General features: G+C 46.1%; 1 protein-coding gene across 1 annotated transcript in view; it reads right to left on the bottom strand.

Annotated features, from left to right (window-relative positions):
* Positions 1-25,071, bottom strand: part of Scara5 (scavenger receptor class A member 5) — a 90,772-nt gene that overhangs the window by 42,837 nt on the left and 22,864 nt on the right. The window lies entirely within an intron of this gene.

Here is a 25,071-nt window from a genome sequence, read left to right as displayed (position 1 = left end):
CCCTCGGCCCCTGGGAGATCCTGATGGATGGAAGCAGGAGCCAGATGATAATGCTTCCTTGGAACAGACAGCTTGAGGCTTTTGTGACCAGCTCCTTAGAGAGCAGAAAGGGGTGGAGGCCCAATGGAGACCAACTCAGAGCCATGTGCCTCCCTTGGCTTCCCCTATTTCCTGGCTTTATTCTCTATAGCTCCCGCCATTGCTTCTGAGGAACACATCTCACAAACAGCTACGAGGCCTCCGCCTTATACTCTGGTTCCACAGAAATCCCAGGCCAAAACAAGAAGCGCGCCTTCCTCCACCATACCAAGAGTTCATCTCAAATCCTGTCTTTTTTGATGCTCTTAGTTTCTTCCCTTCCTGGATTTCTACTGTCTGGAGAAACAAGCTCTGATTAAGGCTGTAAGCTCCCACACGTTTTAAGTCATCTGATCCATGAATGAGAGGTGCCTACTCACTGTATGGGTCTGGCTTTTGGTGAATCGATAGGCTTAAAATATGAACCCCCTTACTAGCATGGTTTTGGGAGAGAAAACTACACACAAAGAGAGAACCTCCTGGGGCTGGAGAGATTGTTCAGTGGTTAACAGCACTGGCTGCTCTTGTAGAAGACCTGGGTTGGATTCCCAGCAACCACATGGCTGCTCACAACTGTCAGCAATTCGGTTCCAGAGCATCTAAGACCATCTTCTGGCCTCCCAGGGCACTGTACACATATGGTACACACAAGTAAAACACCCATACGCATAAAATTAAATTAAAATTTGAAAACAATTAAAAGAGAAAGAATCCATAACTTCCCTTTGGAGAGGCAAAGCCCAACATGAAGATGAAGAAAGGGTGAACACTGCCTGGACATTCTTCATATATGTGGAGGCAGAGGGCTGCTTCTAAGATGTTTCTATCAGCAATGAGGAGACTGTACTGAAGGGGACTTAGGAACCTGAGGGGGCTCGGGAGGCTGTGGTCCTGATGAGAGAGAAGTACCTGGACCATAGTGCTGTGGTTTAGAAGTGTCTCTCCAAAGCTCATATGTTAAAGACTTGGTCCCTCGCCTATGGCGCTAAACAGGAGTTGGTAGCGCTGTCACGAAGTAGGGTCTAGCGGGAGGAAGTCAGGTCACTGAGGATGCACCCTTGAGGACAGTATTGGGACCCTGGACCCTTCCTTTCTCTCCTTGCTTGCTGGATACTAATGAAGTCAGCAAACCGGTTCCTGCCTTGGCTTCCCTACAATGATGCACTGTAACCTGGGATTGTAAGCTGAATAAACCCTTCCTCCTCTCGGTTGCTTTTTGCTGGATGTTTTATCACAGCAACAGACATGAAATAGAGCACACCCCAGCAGCCCCACTGAAGACTGCTCACCTCTCTAAAGACCCCATCTCAGTGAGTATCATATTCTCAGGTGGCCAGAAGGTGGGATTACACCACCTGACTTTTAGAGAACAAAGTTCAACCTCCAAATGGTAGCTAATGAGGTCCCTTACTAACCTGAACTAGGAAAATCTGGGGAACATATGAGAGACAGATGCCAATTCCCATGTTCATGACGTCAAGCAGATCGACCCAGGATGCTCAGAAGGCTCTACAGCAATGGTTCTCAACCTGTGGGTCGAGACCCCTGAGCTCAAACAGCCCTTTCACAAGGGTTGCCAAGACCATTGGAAAGCACAGATATTTACATTACAATTCACAACAGTAGCAAAACTACACTTATGAAATAGCAGTGGAAATAATTTTATGGTTGGGGGTCACCACAGCACGAGGAGCTGTATTAAAGGGTCGCAGCATTAGGAAGGTTGAGAACCACTGTCCTACAGGACAGCCGTTCTGAGTCTTTTGGAGCCTAGAGTCCTGTCTTCAAACACACACAGAGCACAGGGTCCCACATGGAGAAAAGTGACAAACTCACTGACTTTCCCAGGTATCTCAGCATTTCATTTAGGCAAAAATTCCCAGTTGGCTTGTGAGAAAATAAAGGTTCCACCTGCAGTGATGTAACACACACAGAGGCATGCATGTGGATTGCTTTTGTAGAGCCCAGCACTGATATTCTCTCCAGAGGGTGCATTCCTATTTGAGAAGTTCAGGGTGGAAATGAAGCCTGAGAAGCTGGAGCTCATGTACTACTCAGCCCCTTTCCATAAATGTAGCACCCACCCATCATAAAACAGTTACTCCCTTCTGGAATTTTATTTCATCACTGAATTAGCAAAGTGATCATCTGCACATTTTAAAAACAAATCCATGGCTTAAACTGTATTAAAAAATTGTGACATCATTTTATTGATTTATTTTATGCTATACTCATTTCCCCTCCTTTAAATTTACTCTTTGAGAAATTCAGACAGTATTTTTACTATATTCTTTCCCATTTCCCCAGATCCCTCCCCTACTATCCATCCAACTTTATGTCTTTCTTTCTCCCGAAAAAGAAAAAAGAAAATAATCCACCAGGAAACGTGGAGTCCAATTTATGCTGGCCATATTCCTGACCATAGATAGGGTCTGCCCTGGAGTGTGGTTGATCCACCCAGTATCATTGTGCTGAAGACCACTGATCTTCCCTTTCGAAGCAGCTGTCTGTCATTCATGAAGTTTCTCAGCTAGGGGCGGGACTTTGTGCCCGCTTCTCCTTCCTGCTGGCATTTATGTCTGCTTTGACTTTGTGCGGGGTTTGTGCATGCCGTCAAAGTCTCTTCTATGTGCACCTGGAAAACTGGAAAGACAACTTCAAAATCAACCACCACCTCGGGCCCTTACAGTATTTCTTCCCCTTCTTCTGTATAGATCCCGGAGCCTTGAGGGAGCCTTCAGGCCTGAGCACTCTGAAGTCTCTCGCTTTCTGCACATTTGTGGGCCTCTGCATTAATCACCATCTACTGCAAGAAGCAGCTTTTCTGATGAGGGTTAAATGATGCACTGCTCTGCAAAATTCATTTTGCTTAACAGCTTAATAGTATTCTGTTGTATAAAGGTGCCATATTCCCATTATCCATTTCCGTTGATGGACATCTAGGCTGTTTCCAATTTCTGGCTGGCAGCAAAGAACAAGGGTGAGCAAGTGTCTCTGTAGTGGGATGTGGAGTCCTTGGGCTATATGCCGAAGAGTGGGGCAGCTGGATCTTGTAGCAGATTATTTCTAGCTTCCCAAGGAGCCACCACACTGATTTCATGGTGGTTATACCAGTTTGCACTTCCACCAGCAGTGACTACGTGTTCTCCATTCCCCATGGCTTCGCCAGCATTCGCTGTCCTCTGTTTTATTGATCTTGGCCATTTTAACTGGTGTGAGATGAAATTTCTAATTAGTTTTGATTCACGTTTACCTGGTAGCTAAGGATATTGTTTAAGGGATTCTCAGACATTTGCATTTTGTCTTTTGAGCACTCTCTTTAGTTCTGTACTCCATTTTAAAATTAGGTTATTTGTAGCCGGGCAGTGGTGGTGGCACACGCCTTTAATCCCAGCACTCGGGAGGCAGAGCCAGGTGGATCTCTGTGAGTTCGAGGCCAGCCTGGGCTACCAAGTAAGTTCCAGGAAAGGCGCAAAGCTACACAGAGAAACCCTGTCTCAAAAAACAAAACAAAACAAAAAAAACCCAATAAATTAAAATGAGGTTATTTGTTTTCTTGATGTTCAGTTTGTTTGTGTTCTTTGTATATCTAGATATGAATCCTCTATCAGATACATAATTGGTAAAGATTTTTCTCCCATCCTGTAGGTTGCATATCTGCTCAAATGATGGTGTCCTTTACTGTACAGAAGTTTTTAGCTTCCTGAGGTACCATTTATTAAATGTCGATCTTCATGCCTGTGCTTTTGGGGTCCTGTGCCAGTGAGTTCAACCATGTTCCCCACTTTCTCTTCTGTCAGATTTAGGGTATCTTACATTGAGGTCCTTGATCCATTTGGAGTTGAGTTTTGTGCAGGCGATGGATCTATTTGGATTCTTCTACATGCAGCCATCCAGTGTGACCTTACCACTTGCTGAAGATGCTGTCCTTTCTCTGGTGTGTACTTTTGGCTTGGCACCATTTTAAAACTTACTGTAGAGATACAACAACTGGGCTCTGATCATCAGAAGGGAAACTCTCATTTATTCCTAATTTAAACTGATAGCCAGGCACTGTGCTAGACAGTTTCACACATATGGAATCTCTGATATATGACCAGATCTTTCCATTTTTATTTCTTGTAAAGATCTATTTGTAAATTACATCTAGGTATGTGTGTTTGTGTGTGGGTGTGTGCCCATGACTGCAGGTGATGTAGAGGCCACAAGAGGGTGTCAGATCTCCTTGTGTAGGGTTACAGGTAGGTGTGAATCACCCGTTGTGAGTGTTGGGAACCAACCCGGGGTCCTCCACAAAAACAGTGCACACCCTTTGCTTCTGAGTCATCTCTCCAGCCTGATTTTTTTTATAGCACTCCTCAGAGACAGGTGATATATGAAAGCTAGGGTCTGGCAAGATACTCCAACCATTGGGAAAATGAAATTAAATGTGGGAGAACTGAGCCGTCTTGTGCTCCATTGCCTCAATGTTGTACTCTTTTCGGCTTGCCCCATGAAAAGCTGGATCTACAGTCAGATACTGGGGTGATCTTGGCTTTAAAGGGGGCTTTAGTACAGGTGGCTGTGGCAGAGGTGAGGTCTAGGCTCACACAACAGGGACAGTGTGTCTCTTGATCCAGCATCATGCTTCCAACCCTCAAGCCAGTGGGTATACACTGCTTTTTCATTTCTCCAGGTAGAGCCTCTTGTCTCTGCCCTTTTATTATTATCTGTATGTCTATGTATGGGTACATGTGTGTGTGTGTGTGTGTGTGTGTGTGTGTGTGTGTGTGTGTGTGTGTGTAAGTTTAGGGGACAGAGGTAATGTCAAGTGTCTTCCACTTTCTGTTCTAAGATAGTCATCCACTGAATTGGAGCTCAGTGATTTCACTTGATTGACTGACCAGTGTGTCACAGGAAAAATCCTGTCTCCACCTCCCCAATGTGTGAATTACAGGCCCATGCTGCCATGATAGACAGAAAGATGGGCCGAGGAACCTAGAGGTCTATCTACTTGACTGGAGTGGACAAGAAAGGAAGCTAACACTAATGTGTGTCTGCTCACAGGCAGACAGAGAGTCCCTGAGGTCATTGTTCCCTTGTCTAAATTTACACACCAGGCTTAGGAAGACTGAATGGCTTGTTCAGAATGATTACACTCAAGAACAGCAAATACAGGGCTTAAACTAGCCTGTGTGCCTCATTGTGGTTCACGACCATGCATGATCCCCCCCCTTCCCTCCAGCAGGAACCCACTGAGGCTGAGGGAGTCTCCTCCTGTTTCTCTGGGCTGCTTCCCACAAGGCTGGGATCTAAAATCAACAAGGGCAGCCAGCATGATTTCCCTACTCTATCTTTCTGGACAATTTGTTACAAGGCTGGGATCTGAAATCATCAAGGGCAGCCAGCATGCTTCCCTAGTCTATCATCTTTCTGGACAATTTGTTACAAGGCTGGGATCTGAAATCATCAAGGGCAGCCAGCATGCTTCCCTACTCTATCATCTTTCTGGACAACTTGTCCCATAAGTGCTTCTCTGCAAACTGCTCCACAGCGCTCCCCCAGGGTGTCACACTGCTTCTGGTGGGAGCAATGCTGGCCAGTTTTCTCTGATCCATGTTTCTTCACTTGTTGAGCCTGTTATAAAGTGTTTTAAGGGGGCTAAAAATTATCCTCACTAATAAGCATGTAAGGAATCTGGGGACAGACTTGCCAGGACTGTAGACATTTACTGGGATTTCTCTCTCAGAACTTGAAGTTTGAAGCCTTTGAATTTCTCACATCACTGTTTTCCAATATGTGGACTGAGAAGATGGGAACATGGTGAATGCTCTGAGCTGAGAGTGACTTTTGTTTACTTCTCACTTTTGGATGAAGAAATTGAGACTGAAAAGGAGGTGTGACACGTTTTGGGTCACCTACATCACTGGTGACATAATCAAAGCTCATGCACACACTACTGCTGACAGGATTTCTGTCCCATTCTCCTGAACCACACGCTGTCAAGGAAACCAGAATTGGGTGTCAATCCATGCATCATCTACCTTCCCATTTATTCATCCATCCAACCATCCATCTGCTATCTATCCCCCATCCATCCATAATCTATCCATCTACCCATTATCTATCTATCTATTCACTCATTTGTCCACCTCCTATCCACCCATTCATACATGTGTGCACTCATTGATGAATGCATCCATCCACTCATCTATTACCGACCCACCTACCCATCCATTTATTATCTATCCATCTATCTGCACATCCATTCATCCACCACTTCTTGACCTACCCCTTAACTCATATATGCATACATCTTCCCACACTCACCCACTCATCTGAATCTCTACTGACAGTAACACCAAGGACATTTCTACCTAAACAGTCAGAATCATTCCAATTAAAACCATTAATACAAATAATGATTTGAGAGCATGGATTGGTCCCCAGAGTATTTGACATTATAAAATTGGTGAGATATCTCCAGTATTGCAAAAATATTTCATGTATGAAAGTGTGCCAGCAACAGCCATCACTCACAGCATGGTGTTAGATGGATTCAGAGCCTTTTGAACCAAAGAGAACAAACAATTTTGATGACAACATTTAACACATTGTAATAAAAAAAAACTTACTATATGCATGTCATGTTTACAGTTTCTCAAAGTCTGGCAGCTTTGTGTGCAATGCAGAAGGTTATATAGAGGAAGTGGGTTTAGAATTTTAGAGTTGGATGGGCCATTAGACATAGCTAAGTTAGAAAGGAAGGGATCACTAGCTTGTAATCTGAGTAACTGGGTTCAAATCCTGTCTGCCATTAACCCTGCTATACACTCCTCGGCAAAGGAATTTGTCTTTCTGGGTATCTCATTTTTTCCTAAAAAAGTGGAATTACTAACATCTATCCCGGGGAGTTGTGTGTGAGGCCTCAAGAAGAGAATGAACTAGATGAACGCCTACTATGAGCCAGGTTCTGTGTTTTGTGTTTCATGCAGATTTTCTTCCACTTGAGGAAATCAAACAGAAGATTGATGTGTATTACAAAGCCCCACTCAAACCCAAGTCATGACCATGATCACCATTAGCATCCTTTGATGCTCACCCATGGCCTTTTATGCTCCCCCTTTCCTCATTGTCAAATTTGTTGGTACTGATATGCTAACACAGAGCAAAGGACACTTGGCCAGCATTCAGTATCCACTTATATCAGCTAAAGAACCGAGGCCAATGAAAAGAAATAATAGTCCTACTACTGGTCTGAGACATCCAGGCCTTTAGATGGGATCCAGGTACTCTAGATTTGGATGTGTATGTTCTATGGCCCTGGTCTGAGATCTGTGACTTTTAAAAACCTTGATGCATAGTTCTTTACCCTGTTTACCTAGGTGGCCACAAGGCTAGCTCCCCTAGGGCTTAGTTATCACTTGATGCTTTCCAAAGAGGTCCGGAACACTGTCTTCTCCTTTTAGTCCACCTTTGCTAAAGCTATCATCTCCCCTACCACACCCAAACTGCCCTTTCCTCATGCATGCATGCTCACATCCATCAAATCATCCACCCATCTACCCATCTATCCATCTATCCACACATCCATCCATCCATCCATCTATATATCTAGCCACACACCACTCATTCATTCATTCATTCATCCATTCATCATTCATTTATTTACTCACATATTCATTCATCACCTACGAGTTCACTCATGCAGGTATGCATCCATCCAGAACTCTACCTATCCATACATTGTCTAACTACCTACCCATTTAACACCTATCCATTTAGCCATAGTGGAAAGTTCTATACCTGACATGCTGTGTAATAGGCCAGAGTTGAAACACAGACACTTAAAATGCTGTAAAATCACCTTCAAGTTAAGTGTTCAAGGTGCGTGTGAAACATGAATGGGTAGGTAGATGCAGAAACTTTGACATTCTCTGTTGGTTCTGCTTTGGTAATCACTGTCAGGCCTGGAGTCAGGGTTGTGCTTACATGCCCTTGTCTTCTATGTAACTTCACTCCTTCTAGACCCAGGGATCTTTGGCCATGGGTACCCAACTTCTCTCCCTGCTTTAACTCTTTGGTTACATGGAATCCCTAAAGCATTTTGCTGATGTGACTTTCATATACTCTTTGAACACACCTGGAGCTGAACTGCCTTGAGTGGGAGGGTGAGCATCCTTAGCTGCCACCCCAAACCTACACATTTCCTCAACACCCAGGCTTGCCTTGTCCTCTTGTTCTTAGATGTAATATTACCTGCCTTGCAAAGGGTATGAAAGCCACATAGCATGAACTTTGCCTAGTGTAAACCTTACAGTGTCCGTCTGTATTCACATGGTTTCCATGAGGATCAGAATAAGAAGGGCCCTTTTAGCCGGGTGGTGGTGGTACACACCTGTAATCCCAGCACTCAGGAGGCAGAGGCAGGTGGATCTCTTTGAGTTCAAGACCAGCCTGGTCTACAGAGCTAGTCCAGGACAGGCTTCAAAGCTACAGAGAAACCCTGTCTCAAAAAAACAAAAACAAAAAAACAAATAAACAAACAAAAAAGGGTCCTTTTCCCCTTCTCCAAGTGACCTCATTATGCATATGAAAACATTTCAATTTTTTAAAAAAAATCTGAAATTCTGGTTCCAAGTATTTCAGATAAGAGATATTCAACTTGTAAGTTATTTGGGCAAGAATTATCTATCAATGGATGCTAAAATCATTAAGAGGCGGGTTATTGGGAAGCTATGCATATTTATACAGTATATCAGAGGGTCTCACAACAGATCATTTATTTGTGTATGTGTGCACATGTGTGTGCTTGTGTACATATAAGCCAGTGGTTCCTTAGGAACCACTTACCTTCTTTTTTGAGAGTCCCTCCCTAGGACCTGGGGCATGTTGATTAGGCTAAACTGACCAGGCAGTGAGCTCCAGGAATCTGTCTGTCTCTGTCTCCACCGTGCTGGGATTACAAGCACAGTCCACCATGCCTAGCTTTTAAAGTTGGTGTTGGGGATGCAACTTGTCTCCTTATACTTGCACGGCAAGCCACTGACTAACTGAGTGCTCTCCCTGGATTCAGAATGCTTTGTAATAACAGATAATCAAAGATGTTTTAGCAGTAGATAAATCTAGCTAGTATCATTTTAAAGAAGGATTCCATTACCACCACTCATAAAAGAACAAATTGGGATAATCTGCTTCCTGGGCAGGATGTAGTGTGAATGCCAAGAATGTCTAACCTACATCCGTCATGGGGAAACCAAACAAACCCAAGCTGTAGGAGAGTATGCCCAGCAGCTGATCTGTCTTTTTCAAAAATGCCAGTGTCATGAAATACAGTGAGGGGCCAGGAGCCACTCTAGATGGAAGAACAATGAGGCAAGACACCCACGTGTATGTATTGGATGGTACCCCAGGATCAAAATGATGTTATAGTCGACATTACCGGGGCAACTGAAGAACGTTCACATGGATGATATGTTTAGGATCAAATTCTATCAATGTTTAAATTCCCAAGTTTAACAGTTATATAGAGATGATGGAAGATAATACCTTTGTTTTTATGAATTATTACTAATTTAGGGGGACATTTGTGCCCCACTCTCAAAAGGTTTTACAAAAAATACAAAGGAGGGTGAGAGAAAAGGGATAAAGAACCAAAATGTAGCAAAATATTCACAGTTGATGACCCACATAAAGGACGTGTGGGTGCTGGACACAGTGTCTCCTTTCTCTGTAGGTTTAAAACAAAGGCAGTCACAACTGAGGCTGGTCTGATAGACACAGGGCTGCACAGGATGGTCACACCCTTGATCGATGCACTGTATCTCTATTAATGTAACTTTGGAAACAATAGCGTTAGGTGGTGTCTGTGTCCCCTTTACTTATATTGAATATTAAAAGGCTGGGTCTGAGTTCTCTCTCTCTCTCTCTCTCTCTCTCTCTCTCTCTCTCTCTCTCTCTCTCTCTCTCTCTCTCTCGGATTCAGGCTTATACTAGATTCAGATTCTCCATTCCTTACAGTTCAGAACAGAACTCCAAGAACCACAAGTTATTTGGGATTGAACTACAGAGTCCAAAATAGCATTGCACACATATGACATTTGGAACAACAACAAATAAGTAAGATGTGATGGTCAGCCATCACCTCCTTGGGGAGAAGAGGCAAGCCTTCCTTGGTCACCCCATAGCTGCCTATGATGACAGGCACATCATATTTGAACAACTGACTTCACACTTTACAGTACACATACAAGAGATTTAAAGACTCGATTCCCTTAGGCTATAATTCAATTAATAAACACACAGATTTCAAAACCATTATGAGATCATTATCTAGCAAAAAGAAAGCAAAACAAAACAGGAATTCTCTTGAAATCCTACAGCCGGTGCTACATCATGCTGGCGAGACCACAGTGCAAGCCAACATGTTTACACATGGCTGGTGACTGTGCAAAATTCTCTTGGAGAACAATCTGGCAAACTGCAGCTTGTGCCGGAAAAATTGTTCACATTGTTCATAAACTATTCTCCCTCCTGGGGGTGACCCTCCAAAAGCTCCAAAAACACAGAGATGTGTCTTACATAACAGCACCAAGACACATACGCTGAAGTAGCAAGCAGATGTTATGTGCTCATGAGCACAGGGTTTTAAAAAAGCTGTTGTTAAGGTAACAGACTCGAGAGCATAGGAATGATGAGTGGGTTCTGATGGACCCACATGGTGCTGCTATGTTTGGGCCATATAAGGAATTTGACCTAACCACATATTGACTAAAGGAAGGAAGGAACATGTCAAGCGCTGAACTGTGCCCCTCCCTAATTCATACATCGAAGTCCCAGGGCCCAGCACCGTAGACCACATGCACAGAGAAGACCTTGAGAGAAGTGGGGAAGGATAAGGGAGATAGTGAGAGGTTTTCTGATCCACACATGTGCCCGTACACGTGCAAAACTGTGTACACAGAGCACACACACACACACACACACACACACACACACACACACCCCACATGCCATACACCACACATACCACACATGCAATATATATATATATATATCCTCTCTCACTTGTTCCCTACTTCTCCTTCTCTTACACACACACACACACACACACACACACACACACACACACGTCCCACTCCCTCTGTCTCTCTCACAACACCACATTCATACCATACACACCAAGGATACCACACGCCATACGCAGCATACAACACACACACATTATACACCACACAATAGTACACACACACAACAGATCACACATATACCACACACACTACACATACCACAACACACACACACACACACACACACACACACACACACAGAGACTGTGAAAAATGGATGGCAGAGACTCAAGTGAACTGGTATTATGTTCTCTTATCTACAGCAGTATTCATTAGGAGGCAGAAGCAACCCCACTTGACCATTATACAACCGATGAGCCTTGATGATTTTCATGAAATCAACCCATCACAAACAGGATCCATTGTTTTCCACCTGCAGGTGGTACCTCACACAGCCACAGAAAGCAGATGGAGGTGGCCAGGGACTAACGGGGTGTGTGCGTGTGTGTGTGTGTGTGTGTGTGTGTGTGTGTGTGTGTGTGTGTGTGTGTGAGAGAGAGAGAGAGAGAGAGAGAGAGAGAGAGAGAGAGAGAGATGGAGTGAGTGGTTAATAGCACAGTTCCCCCTTGAGAAGCTGAAGATGATTCCAGAGATTGAGCTGGTGGTAATGGCCCTACAATAACATGAAAACACACAACATTAAACTATGCATTCAAAGGCTGGGTGTGGTGACACATGCCTTTAATCCCAGAACTCAGGAGGCAGAGGCAGGCAGGTCTGTGAGTTCAAGACCAGCCTCATTTACATAGAGTCCAGGCCAGCCAGATCTACATAGTGAGACCCTGTTGGGGGGGGGGGGGAGAATATGAAAGAAAAAAATTGACACACTGAAATGGTTATTAGGGCAGATTCTTCTGTCGTGCATTTTCCCACAATGAAATGATCCCAAAGGGTAGTTTAAGAGGGGTGTTGAGTGGGGTGGAGGGTGGGAAGATGGACTGAATCTCAGTCTGGGTTTCAAGATCCAACTCCAGGGATGATGGAGGCAACTTAAGGGAGAGTCTGGTTAGATTCAGGCAAGCTCTCCAGGCAAGTGATTACTCAGCGTCAGCCAGTCCCACCCAAGTCCACATGATGGATGGGCCAGCTGGGAGGGGCCCATGAAGCCCCAGCTCAGTTTTCACAATTGAAATTTGGGGACCTGGCTCCCAGCCCATCGGCTGGAGCCTTCACTCTGCATTGCCTCTCGCCCCTTCTTGCTTCTAATAAAGAGGTAGAGAGGCCTGGGTTGGGCTTGTTCTATGAGCTTGTCCAGAATAAGGGGCCTAGCCTCTCTGCCTGGAAGGAAGGGCACTCCTTGAGTACTACATGCTTGGGGGGCTTGTGTGACCGGGGATTTGGAGTTCCACAAACTAGCCATTCCCGCAGGCTTTGGTGGGCACCGTTTCCAAGCCCCTCTCCTAGGAAGAAAAACAAACAGCCGAGAGCAAGCAGCTCCAGCTGCTGCACATGTCCCGAAGCTGAGATGGAGAAAGTTATCCCAGCCCCAGATGTCTAGTTAAATGGAAAGCAACAGGCAATGGGAAGGAATGGGAACATTTCCATAAAGCCGTTTTATCAAGGAAATTTGAAAAGCCATCCTCGAGCGCTCGTGTGTTTTGATTGGTAATTTCGATGTGCTACTATGATCCTACAGCACATCTGTGTGTGAGCATGTGCCATAAAGCAGAACTCGTAAAACCCCACACACCCAGGCTGTGTGTGCTGAGCCCAAACGAGGAGAACAGAGAATTGGCTCCATACTTGATTCCTCATGGAAAACTCACCTGCCCCCCCCCCCCTTGTCAATCACTCTGGCTGCCTCATTTCCCCCCCAGTACTTGTTAAGAATCCAGTGTATGATGGAAGACCCGAGGTATGGCTCAGCATGATCACGTCTGAGGAGAGCTCTGTCTGGCCCAGGCTCTAGGTTCAACTGATCTATCTATATTCCCTTTGTGGAGGCCAGGTATAAATCATGAATGGACAATGGGGGCTTGTGAGACAGGCTTTGAACTAGGAACAGGGTGAACCCCAGGCCCCTACCCCAACCACTAGTATCATTTAAATTGGCTGAACTCCTGTGCATCTAATTTTGTTATTGGTGGTGATATGTGTGTGTGTGTGTGTGTTTGTGTGTGTGTGTGTGTGTGTGTGTGTGTGTGTGTGTGTGTGTGTGTGCAGTTGCACGTGCCTGTAGAGGTCAGAGGTCAATGTCAAGTGTCTTCCTCTATTAATCTCCATCTTATTTTTTTGAGACAGGGTCTCTGGCTGGACCTAGAGCTCACTTAATAGCTAGATGTCCGTCAGTGAGCCTACCAAACCTTCTGTCCCTCCTACCCCATTCCAGGGGTTACAGACACACGCTGTCACATCCAGCCTTTTACGTGGGTGTTGGGGAGTTGAACTCGGGTCCTCATGTTTGTGTGGTAGGCACTTTACTCTGAACCACCTCCTCCACTCACCCCTCCCTATGTACCATCTTCTGTGGGAACTATGACCCTCACTAGTCTTCTGTCTTCTAACCTGTGGACAGGATGACACTGTGTCACACTAGGAGGATCCAGTGACCTATCAGTGTGAGACATAATCACTACTGCAACGCAAGGGTGGCACTGGAGAGGCGTTCTCATATATAGGAAGGTCAGGGTGCGTGAGGTACTACAAATTGAGCAGGTTGGAAACCAGCCATTGTTGCCACAGGGTGACATCTCAGAGGAAGGCCAGGTGAGTACAGATTAGCAAGGATCTTCATTCTTCTTCGCCCGACCCCCTCCCTCCTGGCCACATCCCATTCCTGGTTTTGTCCCATGGAAATGCGACTATGGAGACCAGAGCCAGCTAGGAAAGTCCTGCCAGGGTTTCAGATCTGGGGCCCCTTAAAATCTGTTGTGTGTGGAAAGGGCCATGGGTGTGAACCCGGCTCCTGAAAAGACCCCTGTGACTTTGGTGGGTAAGACATGGAAATGATGGCTGAAGAATGTTCCAGATGGTGGGTGGAGAGTGGTTCATGTGGACCAAGTCCTTGAAAGGTAGTGGGCTGTGACCTTGATTTCTACCTTTGCTGCCACCACTAATGCAGTGGTTCTCGACCTTCCTCATGCTGCGACCCTTTAAACACAGTTCCTCATGTGTGGTGACCCCCCCCCACCATACAATTATTTTCATTGCTACTTCATAACTGTAATTTTCTACTGCTATGAATCGCAATGCAAATATTTTTGGAGATAGAGGTTTGCCAAAGGGGTTGAGACCCACAGGTTGAGACCTACATATATAGTGACCTATGGGCACTATATACATTGCAAAGCAGTTTTCCCATAGCTATAACCTCTCTCTTGGTTGCCCAAAGGGTAACTAAGCCATTTGCTGTATTTCCCATGGGTGCCATGAATGACCCTTCTTGTGGACCCAATAATAATAAATCATTTACACAGAGACAGGATGATTCAAAAGTTGGGCCACTCCAACATGGTATAAGCTTCATGTAAAGACATAAAATTATGTCCTTGCCCTCGTTAGAGCACCAGAAAAGGGTCTAGCCTGAGGAAACCATTGGCCATGTTGATGTTGTCTTCCATGCAAGCATGCTCTATGCAGCAAATGGCACACCCCCAGTTCCTTTTGATACCAGGCATAGGCCAAGCTAGAGTTACAGAAGAGGGCTTTTTGTCATAAGCCACAAAGGGAAGGGAAAGGAAGGGATCCTTTTCATCATCACAGTATGGGGCAGGTTCCCTTAGAGTGGGTCATTTCTCAAGTAAAGTATGTTCTGTGTAGACAACTGACCCAGAAGCAGAACTGGAAAGGGCTCTCTCTTCCTACACTTAGAACCCAGGAGAGACACTACAGCTTGAAGATTGACAACCAGGACCAATGGCTAAGGGGACTTGATAGGATGGGAGATAAGGTATCTAAAGCCAGGTATGGAGGAGGGAGTCTTTCTGGGGTTGGGAGAAAGGACTGCCTCTTGTAGAGCCCGAGAGCCCACAGCCAATATGCACAGGCTAGCATATCACAGGAGCCATGGCTTCTCCTCCACCAGAGCCCAGGCTCCAGAGCAATCCTTCCTGGCCTTGGCCTGCTGAAGAACTGCACATCATTAATCTCAGATCTCTCCTGACCCTCAGGGATGAAGTTGGAAGCTTTAGCTCCCAGCAAGTGGGATTTAGTTAAAACAGAACGCTATACTTGTAAAACTGGGTCCCACCCTAGCTGGACTATGTCATTAATGGAGATGAGGAATGGGGATGTGGAGGGGATGTGGAGGGGATGGTGACATTGGGCTTCTCTTGGTAAAGTAGAAGTCCCCAGAGTCTCCATGTGGAACCATCACAGAAAGAAGTAAGGCCCTGGTTAGAACATCCATAATGTGACTCAATTATGATAGCGAACACACTGTGGGCCCACTGAGGATGCCCCTCTGTGCTGGGAAAGTGGACCTCATGGAAGAAGTCACCCAGATAAATAGCATAAAGGACTCATGGCTTAATCAAAAACAGAAAAGGTAGAAGTGGGTTCTGTTTTTGTTTTTGTGTTTTAATTAGCAAAATAACAGGCTCTAAGAACCAAGGAAGGCCCCAGAAGGATGTGTGTGGATCTGGTGGCAACTGAGACCCCCCAAGGAGGAAGGCAGGGCTTCTGAAAACCAGAGCCTGCAAGCAAGGCCCTCTGTTTCATCTCCACCTTGATTTCAGTCCCATTTACAGAGCTGAAGCATGGCTAATGCTCCCTAGCCCCCGCCTTGCCCTGTGTGTACCTGGGGGCCTTTCCAGCTCCATCCCTAGCTCTTCACTCCAGGGTCCTCTGCCAGCCAGAATGTTTAGCCAGATAGAGCAGTGTCTAGACAGAACCTAGAGATCACCCTCCTGCCTACCTCAGGGTGGGGAACTTGCCTGGATACACTCCCTTTGGGCTGTGGAAACTCCACTGGGTGCTGAGCTCTCTCGGTTTGAGAGAGATTCCTGTGGCATTTTAAAGGGGCTGATTGATTACCAGCACCAACAGAGTTAGAGAATGTTGAAAAGGAAAAATGTGTTCCAACAAACCTCCTACCCACCCTACCACTGCGGTTTTCATGGCTCCAAGTTCCCTTCTCTTTATCCTTCTACGTACATATTTACCTAATGGTCCTCTAAGTGTTCACATACAACTAGGGGTTCTCTTTCCCTCTGTATGACTTTGTAAACACTCTCCTTTGTTGCTGACATATATACAGACATATTTTTAAGGCACTACACATTAGACAACATCTTTTATTAGAATCTTACACCTGGAAACGTCCCTGCTTGAGAGTGACAGGATGGTCCCCCAGTGCAACTTCCTTCAGTAACATTCATATATTTCTCAAAAGCTGATATGGACCCCTCCCCCAACAGCCTAGTTTCCCAGGGTGGGTCTGTCTGTCTGATTATGGATAGAGAAATCTCTAATGAAACTCCAAACAACCAAATGATTGGCAAGAGTCACTTCAAGTGACTTCCAGAGATGATCCCACTCATCCTGGTAGCCAGAGACTGGTCCCAGGTCTCTGTATGAATATAAGGATAGTGGCATCCAGGTCATGTGTGGTCAAGGGCTGGCTCTGTATCTACTGTAGCATCTCTTGACCTCAGACCTGATGGTATGAGTCCTGTTTCCCCACTCTCTAGATCATGTCCACCATCCACTGCCTTGTCCTAAGTGGTCCCACCAAAAGGTTGTGAACTCCCTCTCAGGGTATCAGGGTATGGCTGCATACCTCTATGCAGTGAAGTCCTCATGGCCAAATATGTGCTTCTTCTCCTGGTCCTCCTCCAAGTAGAACACCAGGAGGGCATTAGCATGCTTAGACACAGTTCACCATGCCTTCATGCTGACAGCACTCATTCTCACCTCCTGGAGTGCTCCTGTTTGCTTCAGAGCAGAGCCTTTCCAAGTTACTGGCTGTACAATGTGTCGTGCGTGCACCCGTATACACACACACACACACACACACACACACACACACACACACACAATTTGTTTTTCTGACTTTGGCAGCTTTAGATGGAGACTGGGAGGAGCCACGTGAGAGACAAGGATGTGGGTGTACTAATGGAGTGAGTGTGGAACGAGTGTGAGTACTCTGAAACCCACACTTGGGTAGACAATGGGCCATTTAACAGAGATGCAGGATACTGAGGGAGGGAAACAAAAGTCAAGAGCTTTGTCGACATGTTAAGTTTGCTGTGCTTACTAAATAACCGAGTGGTCATAGAATGTACTAGGTTGGATCCAGGAGAAAGGTCAGAGGGGAAGACAGCTGGAATTCGAGGGGACACAATAGTGATGTCGGTCACTAGGAAGACAGGTCAGTAGAGGACACTGAGAAGAGGTCCCAGACTGAGTTCCTTGTTCCCCAAAATGTACAAATGATGCAGGTTAGAACAGGAAGCCAAGAGCACCCAGTGACTGCTTGAACTAACTAGAACTTCTCAGGGTATCTTAGAACCCCCTGTTGAGCTCTTTGAAGAAGCATTCATTGAGTGCCTGGTACAAAGCAGGCGATGCACAGAGCTGCTTTTGATGTGACAGCCTGGAATGTAAGTGATCACTCACACCCACATCTTAATGCTTTTAAAACATGAAGTTCAGAGGAATTTAATTCACTTCCCCAGACTGCAGATCAAGAATGATAAAGTTGGGGCTGGAGAGAGGGCTCAGCTGTTAGAAGCAGGCACTGTTCTGCAGAGGACCTAAGTTCAGTTCCCAGCATCCACATTGGGTCGCTTACAACCCCCTGTAATTCCAACATCCAGGGGGATCGGACACCTTTGACCTCAGCAGGTACCCGCACTCACATGCATGTGCCCTCACATATTCACATAATTTTTTTAAAAACATACATTTTTAAATAGAACCATCAAGCTAAGATGCAAACTTTGGTTTGCTGGACCCAAAAACCTCTCTGCTAGTTCTGTGTGATCCCCTGCTGCCTGTTCCACCACCAGGTCTGATCTCTACAGCCTCCTCTCCTTGTTCTTCTCCTTCCTCGTGTGTCTCCCGCAGTGTGGGGCAAGTGTCTGGCGTTTGGTAAGTGATGAGTTGGTTTGGATGAGGGAAGGCTCTGAGTCCTCGGGTGTGCCCACTAAGCCCTCTTGCCTACAGGATTATCACGGAAATCCCAAGTGTTTATGACTTCTCACCAATAGGGTGGAGACAAAAGCACGCTGGTTACTTGGTTTCAATCCCAGTCCAAACTCAACAGCCTCCAGTTAGTGGCAAAATCTCCTCAACAGCCCTGGGAACCCCTAGCAGAAGGCAGAAAGACAGGTCCATTGCAGAGGTGCATGGCTGGGCCCGGAAGAACAAGGCAGGCCAGAAAAGAAAGGCGCAGGCCCCAGCCTGCCTCCCTTTCTATTTGCTTAGACAATTGTGTTCTCTAGGGAGGTCTGTGCTGGGCACAGTCTCCGGTGTCCTCCTCTTCTGTGCCCTGGCAGAGCCTCACCACACTTGATCATTTCTGTGAAGTGTGGTGAGATAAGAGCTGGGCTCTTAGTTGCAACCACCTCACGAATGCCAATGGACTTGCATGGCACTGAGAGAGGCAACTTATTATAGGATAAGCTAGTGACATCCTGACCACAACAGTGGGAAGTGTACAGAGGACTCCCTTCCTCTTTCTGGATAGGGGAATTAAGAGGGATGTGTCCGTACAGGGGAAGAGTCCTTTCCTCTTGGTGGATCAGACCCTGGAATAACTTGTTCACAGTCAGTAGCTAAGCCAAGATCTGTCCCCCTGCAGACAAACTCCAACATCAATGTGCTTCCCCCACCCCAGGCAGTAGATTCTACCTCACACCAAGTGGCTTAGGTAAAGGAAATACCATGTTCTCCTGGTACCCCATTCTATACTCCAGGCCTGAAGCCCAGCCCTGTGGGACCATGGGTCACAATACGCAGCCCCTGCAATTTCCTCACCTAAATATAAACTGTTCTCTAGAACCCTTTGGCGTTATGGGGATGGATGACAAAATCTACCTGAAAACCTTTGAAGATTGTGCAGCATGAAGTTGAGGGTCTGGGAGCTAGCCGACGAGCAAGTAGGCTGAAAGCAGAGTTGCCAAACCCTTCCTCCCAAGGGTCAGGCAGCATATGTTTTAGGCGCTGTAGGTCACATAATGGCTATTACCACTAACCTGGCTGCCATAGATATATGAAAGCAGCCATAGATATATGTGAATGAACAGATGGAGCAGTGTTCTAATAAAACTTTATTTATAAAAACAGGTGGTGATCAGATATATTCCTTTGCCTTAAAAAAAAAAAAAAAGATTCCAGTGGGATGTGGATGATACCTCCTCTCTACTCTTCATTCTGTATTGTCCAGACAGGACTTGATTGGTGACCCAGACAGAGAACTTAGCCACCACACTGTCACCATGCTGTTTGCCTCTGTCCCTTACCTTTCTCGCCTCAAGGAAAGTCAGAGACATCATCCTGGGTAATAGAATTAGGGCTAGAGGTTATCAGGGTATCATAATTATCCTGGTCCTTCCTTTTCCTGCCACTTAAGACCTAAGAGGGAGTGGGAGATGCTTTGAGAGAGAGATGGGAAACCCAGCAGAGTCAGGTGGGATTCAGGGGAGCAGTGTTGGCCAAATCTAAGGATCCTAGAAGTGACCTGTCCCCCCTTCCTTGCAGGGCACAAGCGGAAAAGGACAAGTGTGGGCTGGTGAGCCCCTGGTCACGTTCTGCAGGGAACTGTGCACGTGGCAGCAGGCTACGGAGTGGGGATTGGGTTGGGACACTGGCACAAGGCTGAAAGGGAAAGCTGAATGACAGATGTCTGCACCCATTGTCAAACTGGCAGATCAGACTGCAATGTTTGGCAGAACCCAGAGTGATGACATCTCATTGGGATCCCTGACAACATCTGCATTTAAGTCAAAACAGCAACAAGACAAATAAAGCTTGTTTTCCTAGCAGAGAATTGAGAACTCTTACCAGGAAGTGTATCTTTTGAAAGAGATCTAGGGTTGGGGCAGGGAATGGCCAGGATTGTTGGGGGCTACATCGTATTCTATAATTAGATCTGCATGGGCCAGACCACAGTTGCCCCAGTCTATTATATGCTGCCCTGGCCACACCACACCATGAGTAGTGTCTATTTATGTTTGTCATTCAAACCTGGGACTTTTTATGAGGACTGGTGTTGAGGGAGAATGGCGTTGTGCTTATTCTATGCATTAATTTAGTATTGGTTGTATAGAGGGAATTAAGAATACAAGAGGTAATGCCTCATCATGAAAAGGTTCTCTTAGAGTAGAAGGGAACAGGGACCCAAACCAATCATTGCAACATGAAAATGTAAAGAGTGAGGTCTCCATGCACAGGGCTCTCCAAACCAGGTCTGTTGTGTTACTGCTATTGGAGGGAATGGGCTTGCTCACTCTGGGGGTTGCACCTGATCAACACTACACACAGCGCAGCAGGAACAGCAAGGGGTAGAAAGATGGCTCTCTCATTTGTGGCTGATCTTCAGGCAAAGACGAATTCTTTATCTGCCTGTAGAGTTAGGAGGGAGGGAGGCTGTGCAAGATGTCCTTGGAGGATCCTTCCAAGGCTGAGCCTCAGTGCCATGGGTGTGGCTGGCACTGTGGATTTGGCATGAGCACCCTCTCAGCTCCAGATCCACAAGTTGGAAGTGCTGTCTGGGGTCTGGACCAGGAGCCCTCAGATGGCATCATGAGGCACCTGTCTGGGTTCATTAGAATCAGGTGGGGCTTGGGCACACACTGCACATGTGCAGTCCTATCTACAGCAGTCATGAGTGCTCAGGCTAAACTAGTGGGTCTGTTAATCCTTTGCTATTGTCAGAGCAAAATCTCTCGGAGTGTGTTAATAATAATAATCTAATGGTCACTGAGTTCTTTTCCTATGCCAAGAACTAAGAGTTTTCACGAATTAATTTGTTTAATTTTTCCAACAGTCATACAGGGGTGTGTACTATTTTACAAATGAGGAAATAACAAATATTAAAGGTTACTCTTTTTACCCCTAAGATGACACAATCATTCAATGATGGAGCCTGGAGTTAAACCACAAGTTTGGCCTCATAGCCCAGAGCCTAGTGGGAACAGAGATCTTTTTACAATACGCAAAAGACACAGAGAAAATAAAACTGTCATTTGACCCAATATTTTTCAGACTATTGGCTGTGTTCCATTCAGAGATAATGAAATGAATGGCTGGGTTGGGACTGTTTTAAAAACTAAAAAGAATTGAGTGGAACAGGATAGAAAACCCTCAGTGGAATCAGACATTTCAATGTCAGGTTTGTATGTGGGTCATCAGGCTGTGATGTAAAATGTACCTATGTCATGGGGGGAGAAAAGGAAGGAAGGAAGGAAGGAAGGAAGGAAGGAAGGAAGGAAGGAAGGAAGGAAGGAAGGGAAAAAAGACATCCTGGTCATGTCCATCCTGATCATGTTACAAACGATAGCCTAATGTCCAGTTAGCAGAGAGATGCTCTGAGAGTACGGGACACCGGCAGATGAGCCCAAACTGGCTTCCGGTCTCCATTATTCCTCTCAGTTGACTGCAAAGGAAACCAAGTCAAAGAAAGAGCAATGGTATCAGGGGCAGCAATAGTACCAGCCCCTCCCCCAACCCCACTTGCTGGGCACCTGCCGCTTTCCTGAGGGATATATATATATATATGCCCTTTAACCCTCACAGCAACCCAGTTTGGTGGGGAGGAATGTCAGTTGCTGGAGGATGTCTTTCAGCCAGCTTCCTCCATTGCAATATAAGGACCTAGTACAGAAAGGTCAGGTCACCATCACATGGCAGTGGAGAAACCAGAGTTCAAGCCCAGATGGGCTGGTTCCAAGGTCCAGACTCACACCCCTTTCTGTCTTAATACTCTCTGAAGACTATAGGGTCAGCATGTACCAAAACGAATATGCATTCATAACCTCAGCTACATAAGTCTCCTAGCCAAATGTTCTTGAAGGCCAATTCCACATTCATAGCCTTTAGATACTTGATTAAAATGAAAATAACCATTTTCCCCCACGTGAATGTTTTTCCAAGGTTGTCTCATTCATTTATTCCCTCATCCATTCACACATTTGAAAATAAGCACTTGACGAACCAAACCAAACAGGCAAAAAATCATAAGGCAAAACCATGTACAACACCCTTCTTTGTTCTAAAGGGGATTAAGGCTGTTGAGGAGGAGACTGAGACACACTGTGATGGAAGGAGATGAGAAGGGGGCTAGGAAGGGCAGGTGTAGAGGCTCCAATGGAGCATGAGTGAGATGCCTTTCCCCCAAACCTTTTCTCTGTGGTCCATGCACTTGCTACGGGTGGACCACAGATCTGTCTCTCAGTTCTCATTTTAATTACCTCCAAATCCCCACAAGGTACAACTGGGTGGTTGATGACTCTGTCCAGGTTAATTACCTCCTCGAAAGTAATTTTAATGACTTAAGATTCATAGCCTCCTCAGGAAGAAAGAGAACTAACTCCTCAAAGATGCATACTTCTTTCTGCCACAGAGGCAGGAAAATTCTCTCTGCTATCCTCAGTCAGGATTCTGCAACACAATGAGCAAAGTCCTTGACCAAAGCTACAGATAAGAGGGGGGATGCCATGGGATTGTCTTCATAAAGATTGATGGCATCACACACAGACCTCCAAGATGCGTGATGGAATCTGAATCTACGGTGTAGATGGATATGTGCTCTGAGCACACTTCCTTGACTATGGGTTCAGGGGCCAACTTGCTTGAAACCAAGAGATTGAAAAAGTAAACACTCAGCTCAAATGACCCCTAAGTAGAGGACTCCACAGCTCTAGCTTTTGGGAATGGGGCATTCTTTTTTGCATAATTTGCTATGTAACATAAGCTACATTGTGTGCATATGTGTACGTGTCAGAGACAGACAAAGACAAGAGAGAGACTTTAAACTCACCCTGAGCAGCAACCACACCTCATTACAGTTTTATTTCCATGATTGAAGGTGATGATGGCCATGGTTAACTGTTGCTATTAAGAAAGAATTAAAGCCAGGTATGGTAGCATATGCCTATAAGCCTAGTACTCAGGAGGCTGAGGCAGAGGACTGCTAAGAATTTGAGGCCAGCTTGGGCTATGTAGTGAATTCCAGTCTAGCCTGGGCTATAATACAGAGAACATGGAGGGTATGGATAGCCAGTTCTGCCTGAGGTGAAGAGAACCCCAAAGGCAGCCAGCCAGGCAAGTTCTGGGTCACACAAACCACCTCCTCCATTTCCCATCATCGGGGTATTTGCTACAAAGGTGCATCCTTGGAGGTATTTAGTCAGGTGATCAAAGAGCCCTCTTCCCTGAGACTGGGAAACGCCTCCTTAAGGAACTTCGCTTAGTACCACATTCTCCTTCTGATGTGAGTGGCTACTGCTGCCTGCATTTCTGTGGGCTTCCCTTATACAACTTTTCCCAGAGGCCAAAATGGTTGTCCAGACAAGAACCTAGGGCATTGACAGAGGCCACAGCCTCCAAGCCAGGAGATTAGTTCCAATGCACTGACATTTTTCATCGCACCCAGGCAATAATATATTACTCCAAAACTTACAGGCTCAAAGGCGGCAGTAATAACCAAAAAAAACCTGCTCAGGTTTGGCCAATTTGAACAGCTAACGAAGCCTGGCAGCATATTCACAAGCTTGGGAAACCACATCCCACCCTCCATTCTGAAGCTTCCAGGATGTCATCATAAATCCCATCCAAGCACTAAGCCAAGAGAGAGAGCCTTTCTGTGTCCTGCCGCACAACATTGCTGCTCAGAGAGCGCTTCTCTGTTCTGAATGGACATCTGTCTTCACAATAGTCACCCTTGGGTCTCAGGTCCACCCTCAGCCAAGTAGAACGTGTCTGCCCTTTTCCATGCAGCAACCCTTCCGACATCAGAAGAGAACTTTCCTCCCCTGCACATTTCTCTTGAGATGAAATGATATCCCCCTGCCCCCACTTCCAGGATCCTATCCCAGGTCTACTCCCACCCTTTTATCCCTCTCCTGGAAACCCCCTTTCGCCACCTAAAAGTTCCTGTTCAGAGCGGTTGTAACACCATGGCTTTCCTGCTGGACCGAGACACTTTCCAAACATTCCAGAAATTTGTTATGGTCCTGGCAGCCAAAACCACAAAACCCAGATCCCAAGAACATGTTCAAATCATCCCCTGGCTGGCTTGGCCCATGGTAGACCTTGCTGGACACTGTCCTTTGGTCGCTGGGGTGAATCATGAGCTTCTCTCAGTGTTACTGTTGGCCACCCCTCAGTGCCGTGCTTGGTGAGACAGGCACCACCCCTGATACCCTGAGTATGGAAACCTGAAGGCACAGGCAACACCAGCTATCCTGTTACAATGCCCAAGTGGCTTGTCCCACTTGATGGGGAGTGAGTCAAGATCAGGGAGGTCCTGAGCATCACTTCAGGATTTCCAGCAAAGGGTCATCTGTAAGGGCTGAACCTCCAGAGTCTTGCCCTCGAGTTAACTCAAGGACCCCACCCTGAGCACTCTGCCTGGTCCAAAGCCTTGCTCCAAACAACCCCACCCTCTTCCATGCAAAAGCCATTTTCTCAGTGCACTACTCCGGCACCATTCTGTACCCTAGGATAGTGTCTACTGCATTTCTCCGTGACAGGGCTCTAGTCAGCTGACCCTGGCTCAGTCTCTAGACTGGAAATCCCTTGAGAGAACCCCCTGGCTCTTGCTCAGCTGTGTCTCGGTGGTATCACAGAGCCTGGCACAAGGCAGGTTCTCATGTGATAGAGAGCTCCGTTGGCCTACTTTGTCAAACTGTCCGTGTCTCCATGAAAAGGTGGTAAATGAGCAGTCTGTCCTCTGGAGAGAGTCAGGGAGAGAGTACCAGAGCCTGGCTTTGCTGTCTTT

This window comes from Onychomys torridus, chromosome 9, assembly GCF_903995425.1.
Source record: "Onychomys torridus chromosome 9, mOncTor1.1, whole genome shotgun sequence".
Lineage (NCBI taxonomy): Eukaryota > Metazoa > Chordata > Mammalia > Rodentia > Cricetidae > Onychomys > Onychomys torridus.
This window is presented reverse-complemented; position numbering and strand designations above follow the sequence as displayed.